The following is a 17,537-nucleotide window of genomic DNA, read 5'->3' as shown; positions in this document are numbered from 1 at the left end:
ACCTCTTTTCTTTTTGACATTTGTTTCATAATCATTTGCCTTAACTTGTTTGCTAGATCAACAAGTGGCAATGCCTTGATGTCTTTGATCCAGCTATTAAAAGACTCAGCTAAATTGTTGCAAACATACTCAATTTTACTTGTAGGGGAAAACTTACTTCTTGTCCACTTGTGAGGATGAAATGTCTGTAGGTGTTCAAAGGCAGCTGGGCACACTTGAGCAATCTCATCCATTAACTCATCATGCTTGTGTCGCACATAGGTCCATGCAGCAGGCCACATATTAGTGTCAAAAATTTCACCTCTGAATTTCTTGTTGAAGTTCAACAGTAAATGCCTAAAACACTCCCTATATTCAACATCCTGACCAAATACATCACTTATAGCTGATTGGAGACCCTTGTTAGCATCTGTGTGTATAACTAATCTAGTAGGTGTCCCAATTGCTATTTTTAGCCTTTGCATAAACCACTCCCAATTATCATGATTCTCCTTGTGGAAGACTCCATATGCAACTGGGAATAACCAATTATGTCCATCCACACCTACAGCCGAAGCAATTTGTCCAGTATACTTTCCTGTCAAGAAACTAGAATCAACTCCTAAGTAAGGCCTGTCAAGAAACTAGAATCAACTCCTAAGTAAGGCCTACATCCTCTCAAGAACCCATCAATGCATGGTCCTAGGGCAACAAAAAACCTATGAAAGAAGACTGTCATCTATAACTTGCACATCAATATGAACTATAGAACCCGGATTGCTCCTCTCAACCTCAGCCTTAAAACTCCAAAGCAGCTGAAAACTAGATTCCCATGACCCATGTAGCCCATCCAAAGCTCTCTACCTTCCATTCCAAACTTTGCCATACTTTAATGAGATATTGTATTTTTTCTCCAAACTGTCCTGTAACTCCTTAGCACCAAGCTTCGGTTTCTCAACCAATAGGTTCTTTGCCCTATCTGCCACCCATCCTTGAGATGCCATGCTGCCACTCATTTTGTTTATTGATGAACAAGTATGTTTTTGACCAATGCTCCTAATATGCATAAGATAGATAATAATGTAAGCAAAACTAATTTTAAAAGCAAGATAACATTACAAAAATTAACAAGTTAGTTTGCAACACCAAATATACCGTAAATGTACTAGAATCTCTTAGTTTGACTGCATAAATCCTCCACTTGCAATCAACTGAAGCACATGTTGCTATGTATCTCGTCGTATCACTATGACTTACATTAACCTTAAACTCCCCATTGATAGCATGTTGTCTCATTGCAAGTTTGAATTCTTTTCCATTAGGAAAAGTTACATCTTTACTAAAGTTTGGGTTCTCCCTGTTATACACATAAATAGGGACTGCATTTTCATCTAATGGTCCATCATATTCGGGAACAAAAAGCGAATCAGACTCATTATATTAGAGACATCCTGAGTTGCAATTGCATTTGGGACCGTTGCCTCTTTACTACACATAGGATCTTTAACTCCATACAAGTGTTCCTCATCAACACCAACTGGCTCATCTTCCTCAAACAAACAATCTGGGTCACTAATCTGAGCATCGGTCCAGAACATAGCCTGCCATTCCGTTATCTATTATCCAACATTCACTTCAACTTGATTTTGGGTGTCATTCTCTATTCTACTAGAGACATCTACATCTGTTGCTATATTTCTCTCCTCCCTTCCATTACCGACTACATTTATGTTGTCCTCCTCTCTCTCACATTACCGATTACATTTATGTTGTCCTCCTCTCTCTCACAAACAACATCAGCATCAACTATAACATCCACTTGATTTAGATTATAACATCCACTTGATTTAGATTATTCCCTTCCAGGTATAGCCCTGGAAAATAACAAGATTTGATTCTACTGTTATCTCAGAACTCACTCTTAGATCTAAATCTTTTGTACTTAGAGTTAACACTAATTCAAAAACTTACCCGTGAGGGGCTTCTAGGAGCACCACCATTCAAGGCAGAGATCTCTTCAAGACAGAGATCTCTTTAAGGGAGTCCAACACAGCCGAACAAGGAGACACCAACACGGAAGCAGGAGGAAGGGGAATGGAACAGGGGACCCGACATGCCTGGAGGAGGAAGGAGAGCACATCCACCGGGAGAAGCACATGCCTGGAGGAGGAAGGAGAGCACATCCACCGGGAGAAGCGGCTCCCACTTCAGCATCCCCGCTTGGCGCTGCCGTTCCCCACCGCCACACATGTCGCCGCCGCCGCCATTGTCTCACTAGGTCTAGGGTTTGGTTTCGGTGAGAAAAGAGAGGATAGAAAATCGCGAGAACGCTAGTTGATGAGGACCAATGGGGGTAATTTCGTCTCCCAACATAGCCGCAACTACCATCCTTCACCTTCCCGTCCAAACCGTGCTCTCCTTGTGGTATTTTTGAGAAGGTGGAAGAATCTGTGGTATTTATTGGTACTGCTAGAAAGTTGGTGGTATGGATGGAATTTTCTCTTAAACTATCAAATGTTACGTACACGTGATGATGTAGAATCATGTGATGATTAATTTTGGTGATGAACCATTGTTAAAGGTATGTGTTTGTTGAAAATTGGTGAACAATGTCTTCGGATTGTGAATAGTTTTGTTGGCTCTGAGAGGTTGGTCAGACCGAACGACGGGTGCACATCGGTCAGACTGGTGGTGTTGGAACTGTCTGACTATAGGACGGAGGGAACGCGGCTTCACCCGTGATGGCAATGGGCCAATGGCGACGACGAGCCAGGGTGACGGACTGACAGTGAAAACGACAAAGGGGTGGCTGTGCCAATCGCAACAATTAATGATTACGAGCAGGGTTTTTATGGTCACAACTAACCACAACAAACGGTGACGAAGAAACACGCCGCTGTACGTAAAGGCATTCGATCCGTACAGTGCCCTCATAGCACGCCGCTGCTGCTGACAACGAACAATGATAACTTCGATGAGCAACCCTACAACTGACCAATAGTTACTCCCTATCACTAATGGTTCATAATCTGTGAACAGCTAGTCTCTAAATCTCATTAGCGGTTGAGGAATAGCGATTCACCAACTCTATCACTAACCAAATATAACAGGTCTCGTCGGAGATTACAATTTTGACATGTTAGTTTTGGAAAAACAGTACTTTTAAAAGTGTGGCACAAATAATCCAAATATAATCCTTCATTAGTTCATCTATAAGACGAAAAGAAATGGCCACATTAAAATAGAGAGAATTTCATTAAAAAAATATATATAGAGAGAGAATTTACTTAATGTCATTGAATCTATATTAGTTCACCAATTTACCATCAATTTTTTGTCTTACTCCCTCTGTCTAGAAGTACATGGGATTTCGCTCCCTAGGTATGTCAGAAATATAGTGGATTTTTCTCCCCTCCCAAAGCAAGCAAGGACTGCAGTCACCCATCAATCGGTTTTTTCAGACATAAAAAAAAAATACAGAGAACGTCCAGTAGTACTACTACTAAAACTAAAAAAATTACAAAGATCATACTAGTACTATTACTTTGTTTACAGTGCAAATGATGTTTTTTTCAAATTGCACGGATGTACTGCTTACTCTTCCTTAATTTGTGCTATTTTAGACATAATATCTTACATTCGTGGATGGAGGGAGTATATAATTTGCCATCGAGTTCGTCAATTCCTTCGACAATATGCCATCGGACCATATACTTTTTCTAAAAAAAATGCCCTTACATACGTATAAGGAACAATTGATTGACTGGCTAGAAAAAATCTGGAATTTGTTTTGTGTAGTATCCTTACACGATAGATAAGCAGATGACTTGTTGTCGGAGTAGGTGCTCCTCTAGCGGGGAGGAGTGGCGATTCCGCCAGGGAGTGGGTGCGCACAAACAAGGCATTTATCGTGAGAAAACGAGGGAGGCAAGCTGTTTAAACAGGTTCGAGCCGCTCGAAAGTATAATACCTTACTCCTATGTTCTTGGTTGAGCTCTATATGATCTAAGTTGACGATGTGGTTTTGATGTTATTCTAAGTAGGGGAGGATGAACCTTTCTTCACTGTATTGTAGCTAGGATCTAACTTAGTCGAACTGAGTTGAACCCAATCGAACCCTCTTCCTAGTGGTAGGGGGCTATAATAGGGATGAAAACGGAGCGGATACGGATGGATAAAGCTCATACCATATTCGTTTTCATATTTTTTGCCGGATACATAAACGAATACGAATAGCTCGAATACGGAAACAAATACGGATTATCTCGAATACGAATAATAATCGAATATGATCGGGCACGAATACGGAAACATTTTTTTTCTCGGAACACGAAAACCAACTTAACTTCTAATAGAAACAAGTGCCAACATATATAATTAACTCATTTTATATAAAATGTAGTATAATTTATAAATATTTTTTTTAAAATTAAATAATATTAATAGTGTGGACTAGTGTTAATAGATGAACTATTATTAAAATATAAAAAGGTATATTAAAGGTTATAGAGTTATAAAGAAATAGGGTGTGTCTCATGGCTTCTGCGGATATCTGAATAGCACTGATCACCGGATATCCGAATTATTATCCGTATCCGACGGAAACCCCGATACCATATTTGTATCTGTATCCGGGAGAAAATATCCATATTTGTATCCGTATCCGAACTATCCGAGAATTATCTGATCTGAAAGGTATCCGTATTCGTTTTTCTCCAGAGCGGACGGAAACTATCCGCTCCATTTTCATCCCTAGGCTATACTCAGGTGCAGGCTGTAGATGCGCCCTGAGCACAGTCCATGAGGGGACGTACTCCGACGCAGGTTGTAGATATGCCCCAATCACGGCACACAGGTGGTCGCACCCAGGGGCAGGCTGTAGATGTGCTCCCAGCACAGCCTAAGGAGGGGCGTTCTTTTGGGGGGTTAGTGGTTGATTCGCCACGAGCACAACCCACGGGATGCCATACCTGTAGCTCTTGGAGTGTTCCTCTTCGAATGTATCTCAATTGTCGCTTGAATCCAGTTGATGACAACATGGGTCATATGTTCTTGATAAGGTGTCCATAGACACCTCATGCAACACGTTATTGGGACCCGGGTTCTCATTTCTCCGACATTTGCATTAAGAAAATACACCACATAGCATATAACATATAAAATATATTTTATAAGAAATAGAAATGCAAAAATATTAGAACTTATACCAAACTTTTATGTCGTGTGGCTACACAAAAAATTCCATAATTTTCTAAAACTTCTAATGTAGTAAAGAAATCAATTGTCAATCTTATCTACTTGCAAGGGCATTTTAGGCATTTTAAAAAAGTATCTAGCTCAAATGTATATCGTACAAACATTAATAAACTCAATAGTATATTATAGAAAGGAATAATGTCAATGGAAAATACTTGAACTGGTACAAACTCAATGACATATAGTAGATTCTCTTAAATATATGTATCATATGGTTGCTCCAATGTAGCCACAGTTGCGACATAGACGGTAAGAGCATCCCCAGCAGCTCATCCAAATTTGATCCTCCATATCCTCATATGGATGGCCATCCAAAAAAGATTCCTCCTCCGTATACCTTCCCACTCCAATAGATCATCCATATTACATCCTTTATATCACACCCTCCTATATTTTACTAATATCTTCCAACTAACCATATATTTCTATTATTTTTTAAGGGCTATATATTGAACAACTAAATTTTAACTGTGTTATTTATCACGATAATCTAAATGAGTGTATTTTAACCTATATATTTTTAATGGATAATTTAATGCATTAAATTGTGATTTTCTACCAGACTATATTTCTTTTTTTCTCTCTTTTTCTATTCTTCCTTTTCTCTCTGCTCCTTCTACACTCTTCTCCATTCTTTCCCCTTCTATCTACCGCAGCTATCCTCTCCTCTCCTCTCGGCGTGGGTGACGGCGGCAGCGGGGCGGCTGAGCTGGCATGAGGCGGCGGCGGGCGAGTGGCGGGGGCGGCGGCAGAGGCGAGCGGTCGGGCGGGCAAGGGGCGGGGGTGGCCGAGGAGGCAAGCGGCCGGGCGGGGAAGGGGCAGCAGCAGGCACGCGCGCGACGGCGGCAGGCAGCCATCACGAGCAGTGTCACGCCCAGAAATTCACTAGTAATTTCCGAACTTATTTGTACATAAAATCCTCGTCCAGGAATCAGCCGAGGTACACAAACTGACAATTTAATATACAAATCCATCGTAATAATAGCGTTACATACTTACAAAAGAAAAGAAAAACAACAGCGGAATTACGGTCTAGCGATGGCTTCAACTCCACTCCCACAGGCAACTCAACTAGGGTATAAGCCAAACGTCTTCTCCTTCTGGTTCCTTTTTCTTCAACTGAGGTTGATTAATTATTGCAAGAATGAGCATATGATATACTCAACAAGCCACACAGCAAATATGCAAGGGCACAAGGATACCAAAGGATGGCATAATATAAGCTCATTTGCAAAAGCAACATTTAGCAAAGATTTAAGAATAGTAGAACAGTAAAGTAATTAATCATCAATTTTAATCAACACTGAATAGCACACCCATGCTGCATAGGCCCAACCATCCTGAACAACCATACCCAGCTATACAGATCCAACTCCAAACCAGGAGCTAAGCAAATTATTACCAGTTATAGCATCAATAATTATTGTGAGAGGTGTGAGACTAATCACGAAAAACATTGCTCAACCCGCCCATGACCGCGGGCATGGCTATTCGAATAGTTTTACTCTGGCCAGAGGTGTACCACTATACCCATAAGACACAGCCCCAAAACATGTTACCATGCCCTCAGTACCACCACGGTACCTCGAAACGGGACTGTGACAGTACCCCTCGCACAACACAACTCACCACAGTGCACCATTCCTGGATCATAATCACCCCCTCAATAACCAGAGGCATAGACTCCCCAGCGACCCCCACGGACTTCTCGCCGCTTCTCAGTCTGCACCCCGTAATGAACCATGTTATACAAAAGGTAAAGCCGTTGCCCACGCTGGCTTGTGGTTGGCACGGTTAAAGTTTCACAACAGTAGCTCGCGAACCGGTCTTTAATTGTCATGAGCACGACCTTCAAAACCATGTGCTCACAACCCACCATTGTAAAATGTTAATTATCAATTAATTATCATAACACGATTAACCATCGTGAGCTACCATTAAATATAACCATAAATAATAATGTAGTATGATTCATCCCATTAATGAGTTAATGTTTCAAAGCATGGCTAAGCAATTATATATATATATATATATATATATATATATATATATATATATATATATATATATATATATATATATATATATATATATATATATATATATATGGATATACTATACTACAGATGGGGTGCGTTGTATTACAACACAACCCACCCCACCCCACCCCTCACGCCCGCCCCCCCTCCCACCCCCACCCCAACCCCGTCGCACCCACCCACCTACCTGTACCCCACAATTGGAGTAATTGTTTTACTGCTCGAACAAACGACCGTATGTATGTGAATCATATGTGATAGTAATACGGTTACTAAAGAAAAACACATATTAGATATGTTGGTCCAAGACCCATCCAACAGAAATGAACCACCACCCATTCAGTTTTCCCCATTTTTCGGATCTGGAGAGAGGTGATGGGCTGATGACTGCGGCGCTCAGGGGAGCAGTTGATTGGCCACGATGGCGGCTTGGTGGAGCCGCTCAGCGACGGCAGTAGCGGCAGCCCCGGCTAGGAGCGGCGGCGGCCCTGGCTAGAAACGTCAAGGCGGTGGCCCTGGTTCGAAGGAGCAGCTCAGCGGCGGAGGCGGCCGCCAACTTCGTGGATCGAGCCGGAGGCGAGGTTCCGCGCGATTCGATTCGATTTGATTTTCTTTTGTGTGTGTTCATTGACGGTAACAACGACGGTAGCGTTTTCTTGCAGTGGCGTCGATGGAAGCCGGCTCCACGATGATGGGTGACCGCTGTTCTCCGCCCACGGTCTCCACCGGCATCCTTTCAGACGCCACCACGCTCCCCGCCAACCCTTGCCGACCTGCTCCACCCAAGCCACCGTGACGCCGCTCCACCAGCTTCACTGGCGTTCGGCTCTCCACCGCCGGCCCCGTCACTCTGCGACCCCCTCGCCATCTTCGACACGGTGGCCGCCTCCCGCTCCTCAGGATCCCCGAGTCACCACCGCCCTTGATGTCCGCCTTGGCCATGGACCATTGAGGAGGACTGAATTCTGCATTGGTCATTTGTCTTTGTTTTAATCTTTCACATGCTCGTTGTTTTTCAGGGATGAATACAGTGGATCATTGTGGTAGGCCTGATCCTAGATTGTTGTCTTCATGATGCATTCAACACCTCGTTCCTTGCTCTGATCTTAATTTTAACTTGAGTACTGAATTCGTCTATGCAACGTTCAGGAAATTGGAACAAGACCAGGTGAGCTTCTGTGTACCATTATGAGATTGAGGCCCTAATGATTGCGAGTGGTGGTGGTCATATACAATTTCTTTTTTGGATTGCTACTTATAGTCCTGCGGCCTGGATGTTGTTTTTGCGATGCATTAATCACCTAATTTTCATACTCATATGAATTTTTATGTGGCCAGACATGAATTTGTGTGTGCAATATTGTTAGAAATCTGCTCACATCTGAATTTTCATTTGTTCAGTTATCAGGAGTTGGCGCCCTTGCTGTAGAACAACACCTGCAACATGCACATACTCTCTTGTTTCTCCGCATCGGCTGTTTTTGCCAATGAGACGGGGATGGCAACCTCCACATCTGCCGCTGCCTGACTACCTAACTGCTATATCTGCATGTTTTTTTTTGGAATACTTGGATAATTAACTAGTGAATGCTCTGAATTTTACTTGACGCGAGAACTTGCGTTGGAGGCATAGCTTGATGGCACTGCGGTTCACAATGCTCTGCTTTAAATGTTCATGTTCTGAACTTTTTGTGTTGAGCAGATTAGTTAGAGTGGATTGCTCCAAATATGTTAGCTGAATTTTGTTCTACTGCAGGAATGCTCTGAATAAATTTTGTAGACTTGATATTTGGATTAAACCCGTTATTTTCAAGTTTGTATATTTCTATGCCTCATTGATATGCTTAAATATGACACCCCTCACTTATAACTGTTGGCTAACAATAGGCATAATAAAGTGAGGTTCTTATGAAGCATTTTATTTCTTCTTCAGATAATTATATCTCACTTAGAGTCATTTATGAGTGTAAATCACTTAGATGATTTAATCTTTTTTTGCAAATATCCAGGTAGCCATGGGATGCCTCCCTAGATGATGGCCGTGGGTGATGGATATCTGTTGATGGGGAGGCCTAGAGATTCTGCAGCACTTTGTCAGCTTGATTCGATATGTGGCGCCGGAGTCGTCCTACTCGCAGGATTCGGGCAAGGGTCGACCCATATCGTTAGGCCTGATCTACATTGTTGGTGTTGTTGTAATCTTTTATTTGTTTTTGTGTATTCTACCAATATATCGCATTGTGTATGTTGATTAGATAGTTGTTGTAATACTAAATCTTGTTCAAACATTTCTCGGATGTTCATACATCTTTTACTCAAGCAGTCTGGGACTGAGAGCAATCAATTTACTCATTTACTCAAGGAAGGTGGGTCAAGAAAAACATAAAATAATTTATTTACTAAGATAAGACTAGGGTAATTTTTGTTGCTAAATCAAAAGTTTATACTTCTAACTTGAGAATAATTTCTTTACTGATAGAAGGTTGGAGCAATCAAACCTTAAGTAACTATGTTACTAATTAAAGTTTACTGGTAGTTTTATCTTTCAGTAAAACAATTACTAAAAAGTCAAACTTTATGGTACAATAAAACCGCAAGTAACTTTTTTACTAATTGAATATATAGATAATAATAGTAACTGAGTTACTCAATCACTCCTATCATTTCTCCACGTGGTGTTCCTGCGACCCAGAGTGGTTTTGTGTGGGGGCTTTTACATGAATATTAAATTGTTAACTTATCATTAATAACGGTAAGGAACTCTTCGTAAAATTGTTACTCACAAGCATACCGGAATGGTTACCACACAAGCACTTAAGTAAATAAATTACTAAGATGACTACCATTCAGTAAATAACATACTAATATGTTTACCTGTCAAAAAAAAGGTGCAGTATGGATTCAACATCCAATTTTCACGAATAGTAAATATGTTACTGATAGTGTATTGTACTACTGATAAGGCCTTAGTAATCATTTTACTATACATGATTTCGAAAAGGTGCGGGTGAAGAGTGTTCAGGGGGATTGGGGTGTGGGGTGGGGCGCCTGGGGGTGGGTGGGGGGTGCATACTGTGAGGAGAGTGTTTTAGTTATAGCGCACCCCATACGCGGTTTAGCGCATCCCTATATATATATATATATATATATATATATATGTTAATGTTTCAAAGCATGGCTAAGCAATTATATATATATATAGCATTTAGCTGAACCAAACTAATATATAAGGTTGAAGCTAATCAATTTATTATCCAAGGTATCAAGGAATAGGGTATTCAATGCAAATTGGCCATAACAAAGGAATAGGTTCACACCACCCGGTGACATTCGCAAATAAATGCACTGTTGAAATAAATAGAGTATTTAAATATAGGATCAACATGGTCAAAAGAATTGTGTTTAGGATCTGTGTGACTTGCCTTGCAATAATCGGTCTTCAATTAATCTTCTTGAACACTTCCGATGTACTCACGAACCTTCGCAACGACGGAAACTACAATCTAACACGCAAAACGAGGAAAAATACTAAGAAACTCCAAATAAATAGTACATAAAAAGTAAACAAACATGTAGATCATGATTTTAAGTGAATTTAGCAACTTGAACCTCTCGAATCCGAGTTACGATGATTTAGTTATGAATTTTCTAAGATTAATCTGATTTTAAGATTTATTTTTAGAAGGGAAAATGGCTTTATGACATCATTGATGACGTCATCACCGGCGAGAGGCTCGGGACATCACGGTCACTAGCGATCTAGGTCACGGCGGCGAGAACGGAGGGCACGAACGCGACGAGCACGACGCGGGGAACTCACTGAGGGGAGGCTCGACGACGAACAACGACGGGAGACGGCTGGCGACGAGCTCCGAAGGGTGGTGAGGTACTGGTCAATGATGACAGCAGCTTTCCGGCGACGAGCAGCAGCAACGGATGGGTGGACAGGGTTCTCCTCGCTGCTGCGATGCCGAGGGAGGCGACTACGAAGCTTGGCGTCGATGAGATCAATGACTAGCAGCGGCTGGAGATCAAAACACAGTGGCAACCCACTGGTTCACGGCGACGGGCTACCTCCGGTGGAACTCGGCACAAAAGAACCGGCGGCCAGTGTGGAGCTTGACCTTGCGGAGATGATGGAGATGGCGGCACAGGAGGGCGTCGGCTGAGGCGGCGGCAAACGGCGGCTGGAGCGGCTACCGGCGATGGAGAGAGTAGGCGCTCGCTGGGAGAAGTGGCTAGGGCACGGGAGATCGAGCTAGGGGTTGGAAACGAAAGAGGAGAGGAAGGGGACTCTATTTATAGCCATGGGAGAGAGAGATCGATCCAACAACGAGAGAATCGGAGCCGGGATTTTCTAGGGTTTGGTTTGGAGAGATAAAAACGAATCGAGCTCGATTCCGCGTTGATTTCTTCGGGATAAAGTCCGATTCTTGGGGGAAAAGATAGAGGAGGATAAGAGGAATATTTCCCCTCAACTAATTCTAGAAAAGATCGAAAGGAGAGGCCAGATTTGGAGGAGAAAACGGCGTCGGCTTCACAGTCACAGGATGGTAGCTCGGGCTCTGTCTGGAGCTGGAAGATGAACAGTACCCGAGGAGGTAAAGTACACTTTGGCTGGGCTTCCTTTTCCTCGGCCCGATTGAAGGAAGGATAAAAACTGGACTTCGGGAAAGAGAGGGAGAGGGCTGCAGGCTGAGAGGAGACTGGGCCGAGAGTGAGAGGACTTTTCCTAATTCGGCCCGAAAGGGAAAAGTTGATTTTAATTACTTTTCCAATTAAATTAATCACTGAAATGATCTTTGAATTGTTAAAAATACTTCCAATGCTCGAATAATTTCAAGAAAAATCCTGAAAGTACTTGAACACTATAAATATTTAACAAAATTATAACCAGATCATTTAATGATTAATTTAATATGTGATTAATTACTGAAATGTTCTTTGTATTATTAAAATTAGGAGTTGAGCTCTGAAAAAATCCGAGAAAATTCCAGAGAGTATAATTAGTCATGGAGAATTTAATAAAAATTAAATCCAGCCATGCTTTATATCTAGGAAATTTTATTTCCTATATTTAACTTCACTTGTAAATTAATGAACATTTAATATAAATTCTAAAAATAATTTATTAAATAATTTATGAATCCTAAAGCGAAAATCAGGATGTGACAAGCAGGTAGGCGCGCGCAGCCGCGGGGGGGAGGCAAGCGGTAGGCGCGCGCATGGCGATGGCGGCAACGGCCGCCGCGGGCAGGGCGACGACGAAAGTCGGCCGGCGCGCGCATGGTGATGGCAGCAGCGGCCAGCCGCGGGCAGGGCGACGATGGCAAACGGCGGCCTCGTGACTCCAGATCTGGTACGTTCCACTCTCACTCCACCCTCCCTCTCCACGATCCGCTGAAAAAACAGCCAAAATCGGGTACAGGGGGACTCAACATCGCTGGCCGGCGACGACGGCGATGGAGGGGAGGTGGCGCCGGAGTTGAGGTCGCGCCGGAGGGAAGGAGCTCGCGGAAGTCCGGATGGGGGCGGGATCCTGGCCGTTGAGAAATGGCATTAGGAGAGAGACACTCCATTTTTGCCTTTTCTCTCTCCTAATTTGGCGCATCCGTCACTTTTGGAGGATGGGTTGGCGCATCTGCTGGAGTCAAATTTTCCCTTCTATACGCCAAATCAGGGATGGAGGACCGGATAGATGAACTGCTGGCCATGCTCTAAAGAACCCCAACGACACCGTATCTCCATCTCTCTCCCTCCCCTCCCTCACCGCTGCTAGAGCAACACGGCGGGAGCCTGTCTAGCTACAAGGACGGTAGTAGTGGGGCTCTTTTTCAATCCTTCCTTGAACTATAGCCCCAAGACAACTCATGCAGCTCGTGTACCATAGTGCTTGCAACTGCCAAGAAGATGAAGGGCTGGGGATGGGAAGGTGGAGGAGGCAAAGGCAGCGGTCAAGCCGCTACTTGACGAGGTGTTGATGTTGTATTTTGAGTAAATTTCACAAAACTATTGGTATTTTGCACAATTTATCACAAAACTACAGATTTAAGAGCTTGTTTCACAAAACTACAGATTTAGTATCTACTTTTATCACAAAACTACATGTACTTTGTATAATCTATCACAAAACTATATATTTAAGAACTTGTTTCACAAAACTATAGATTTAGTGTATTTGTTTATCCTAGAACTATACATTTAGTGTCTTCTTTTATCACAAAACTACTGGTTTAGTGTCTCCATTATCAGTAGTTTTGTGATAAATGAAGATATTAAATCTATAGTTTTGTGAAACAAGTTCTTAAATCTGTAGTTTTGTGATATATTGTGCAAAGTACATGTAGTTTTGTGATAAATGTAGACACTAAATCTGTAGTTTTGTGAAATAAGTTCTTAAATCTGTAGTTTTGTGATAGATCATGTAAAGTAAAGTAGATGTAGTTTTATGAAATTTACTCTTGTATTTTTGTTGTTGGAAACGAGGGACTGGTAGGCTGACAGGATGGCCAGATCTGGCACTTCTTTGACTAGACCCAGCGTCTCTGATCGGATCTAGTGTTTCCCTAAACGGATTGGGGTAGCACTGAAGCGGTACTGGCTTGCGACAAGGAGACCTGAAACGGCAGCGAGAGGCAACACGACCAGGCCATGTGGTGGCTGGTAGGTGTGGTGCAGAAATTAGGATCTACCGCAAGGCGCAACCTTGCGGGGCGTGGAGGTCAAGTCGATGTAGCAACAATCGTGTGACATCCTGGCCCAATTAAAATTTGGCCTCCCATGAGAGCTGTGTGCGCATGTTTAGTATCAATTGCTAGTTTCGCAAAGGTGGAACCAACTTATAAGAGTTGGTCCTTCCAACTATATCACTCTCGGGTTAACCCTTTTACAAGAAGCGAGAATGAAAGTGTAAGTGGACCCACCCGTCGAATGGGCTAGGTTCTGGAGAGCAGGCTACTACATATCAGTGAGGAAGCAAGGTTGACTCACCACCAGTTGGAGGCGTCCGACTTGTGTGAAAGTAGCTAGAATGACACAAAGTGGCAAGGTGTAGCAAGGTTGTGCGATAGCAGAGGCCGCATAGCGACAAGGCCATAGTCGGTGCGAGAGTTCATCTTCGAGAGCGAAAATCTAGCCCAAGGCGGTGGCTGATGTGGCGCCCGGTGGGACGCATAGAGATGTAGCAATTAGATCCAACTTGATCTAGACATACGGTGTGGCGGCGTCTTGGATGGCAATGGCAAGGATGAAGGACTGCGAAGTTGTCTGCCTACTATAGGTTGGGCCTTCCCCTTTGCCCTTGTTGCTCGTTATAGGCTCGATGGCGGAGATTCATGGTGTGAGGATGATGGCTTGGTGGCTGATGATGTTGCTACCATTTCTTGGTGGCAATTTTGGTGTGGTTGTGCGGTTGTTTGTCGGGTGAAGTCGGAGCTACTACGCCTGGTGCGGCAAGCTTGGGAATAATAACACTCAACACTTTCTGTTTTGGCCACGCTGAGGAGGCTAGGTTGTGGTTGATAGGAGGTGAGAACATTAGGCAAAAGGCTTGCTCCAGTTTTGATTGGTCGTGTGGGCACCGTCTCTCTCCTTGGAGGCGTTATATTGGTGTCTTCTCTCTTTTTCTTCAGGTAAAAACCTAGTCCTAGTGTTGCGGTAACAACGTCTTGTTGTGTCCTCGTTGTAGGCTTCGTCTAGAAGGTCCCGCTTCACGTTGGGAGGTTGCTAGTATCCCTTTTGTCGGCATTGTTGACTGTGAGAGTTGAGGATCGTCATAGCAAGTCAGAGTTGCTTGGTCTTTGATTTTAGAAAAAAGTACGTTTTACCCCCTGTACTATTGCGGTTGATCGAAACCCCCCCCCCCCCGAACTCAAAAACCAGTTATTTCGTACCCCCAACTATTAAAACCGGGCACTTAACCCCCTTAATCAGACTTTGGGGCGGTTTTGACTGGAGACGTGTGCACGTGGCAGGCCAGCGTGGCAAGGCGGGCTGAGTCAGCAGAGTCGCGCCGTTTATAGCCTTGACCCAAAAAAATTTCCTCTGTCTCTCTCTTTGTCCCTCCCAAAAATTTCCCCTTCTCCCAAAAACCCTAGCGCAGGCGATCTTGTCAGCGGCTCCAGTGAGGTTGGGCGGCGCACTCCACTCCGGCGAGTGAGCTGCGCCCCAAGGCGACGAGGGCGGCACGCTGAAAGGCGACGGGGATGGCGCACTGTAAGGCTACAGGGATAGAGTTGTCCACCACGGTCGCGGCGGCGACGGTGTCCACCACGGCCAGCACGAGCTACTTGTCGAGGAGGATGAAGTAAGAGCGACGCAGTTTGGCTTTTCAGGTATGTGATGTAGATCCAAGTAAAGTATGGGATTTTTTGAGTTAGGCATATGGAATCGGTTTGGATGTGTGAGAGTTTGTTTTCCTTTGCTTTTTGTAGTTGATTTAGGCAAAAGGATTGATTGTGTACTGTCTTTAATATATTGTTTTTAGGTTAAGAATGGATCCTCTAGAGTATTTACCTATTAGATTTAACTTTGGTGGGGATTTCATTAACAATGGGAGGGAAACCTTTTATATTGGTGGATCTAAGGGGATGTCCTACATCGAACGTGATAAGGTCTCTCTGCCTGAGATAATTGGACATTTAAAAGATCATTGTGAAGTGATCCCTAGCATGCTTGTGCAATGGTTGTTTCCTGGCAAAGAATATGCAGATGGGCTGAGGGTTTTGATTGATGATGAGGTCTGCATTTATATGTCAAATTGTGTTGGGGAAGGTGGTGTTGCTGATATTTATGTCGAGACAGTAATGGCAGAGGAGTCCAGTGAGTCTGGCAACAAGGAGGATAGTGACTTTGAAGATGAACTGCAGGACATAGGTTCAGCTGATGATGAATGGGATGATGAGGACGATGAGGATTTGTTTGAGTTGAATATAGGGAAGGAAGTTCTTGTCATAGTATCTACACCAGAGAAGACAAAGAAAGATTTGGAACAAGTGCGAGTATTTCGTACACCTGATAAGGGAAAAGCAATGGTAGTAGCTGAACCTAGTGATAAGGGGAAGGCAGTGGTACTAGGTAAAGAGAGGCCGAAGAAAGCTGTGATGTCTGACTCTGACATTGATTATGTTGGTGGAGACTCATGTTCATCAGAAGAAGATGAAGAGGTTCAGCAAATCAGGAAGGCTTACAAAGAGTTCAAGAAAAAAATTGAAGGATGGTGAGGTAGGGAATTTGGATGATGTTATATGTGAGGGGTCATCTAGGCAGACAAACAGTAGAGCTTTGGTTCAGATTGAGGGTGAGGATAGTGCTAGCCCATATGACAACAGCAGTGTAGATGATGATTCCTATGAAGAGGATAGTGATGGACAGCTGGTCAGGAAGAAGTCCAAATACCCTAGATTTAATGTGAACAGGCCAACTGCTAGGCTTGCACTGGGAATGAAATTTGATGGCAAGAAAGAATTCAAAGATGCAGTGGTGCAGCTTGCACTGGACAGCAAGAGGTTCATAAGGTTTATAAAGGATGAAGGTTATAGAACAAGGGCCAAGTGTGATTGGGCAACTTGCCCATGGGCTTGTTTGCTATCAAAGAATAGCAGGACAGAAAGCTAGCAAATAGCTAGTCTAGTTGATGAACACACCTGCCCACCAAGGAAGGATAACCACCTAGTGACATACAAGAGGATTGCTTAGAAGTATGAGAAAATGATCACAGATAACCCAACTTGGAGTATACAGAGCATGCAGTCCACTGTTTCAGAGGAAATGTTTGCAAATGTTAGTGTTGGGCAGTGCAAGAGAGCTAAAGCATTTGTATTCAGGAAGATATATGAGTCCACCAGGGGTGAATACTCAAGAATCTTTGACTATCAGTTAGAGTTGCTGAGGAGTAATCCTGGGAGTACAGTTATTGTGAAGTTAGATACTGACCAGCCTAGTCCTATATTCAAAAGGATATATATTTGCCTGGCTGCTTGCAAACAGGGATTCCTAGCAGGCTGTAGGAAAGTTGTTGGGTTGGATGGTTGTTTCTTTAAAGGATCAACCAATGGGGAACTCTTATGTGCCATAGGTAGGGATGGCAACAACCAAATGTACCCAATAGCATTGGCTATAGTAGAGAAAGAAACAAATGATTCCTGGGATTGGTTCTGTGATATGCTTTTCAAGGACCTAGGAGTTGGTGAAGGTAATGGTTGGGTGTTTATTTCTGATTAGCAGAAGGTACATAACTTTAGAAAAAAAAATCTGATTTTGTTT

This window comes from Oryza glaberrima, chromosome 10, assembly GCF_000147395.1.
Source record: "Oryza glaberrima chromosome 10, OglaRS2, whole genome shotgun sequence".
Lineage (NCBI taxonomy): Eukaryota > Viridiplantae > Streptophyta > Magnoliopsida > Poales > Poaceae > Oryza > Oryza glaberrima.
The sequence above is the reverse complement of the archived record's forward strand: the minus strand, read 5'-3'. Positions refer to the sequence as shown.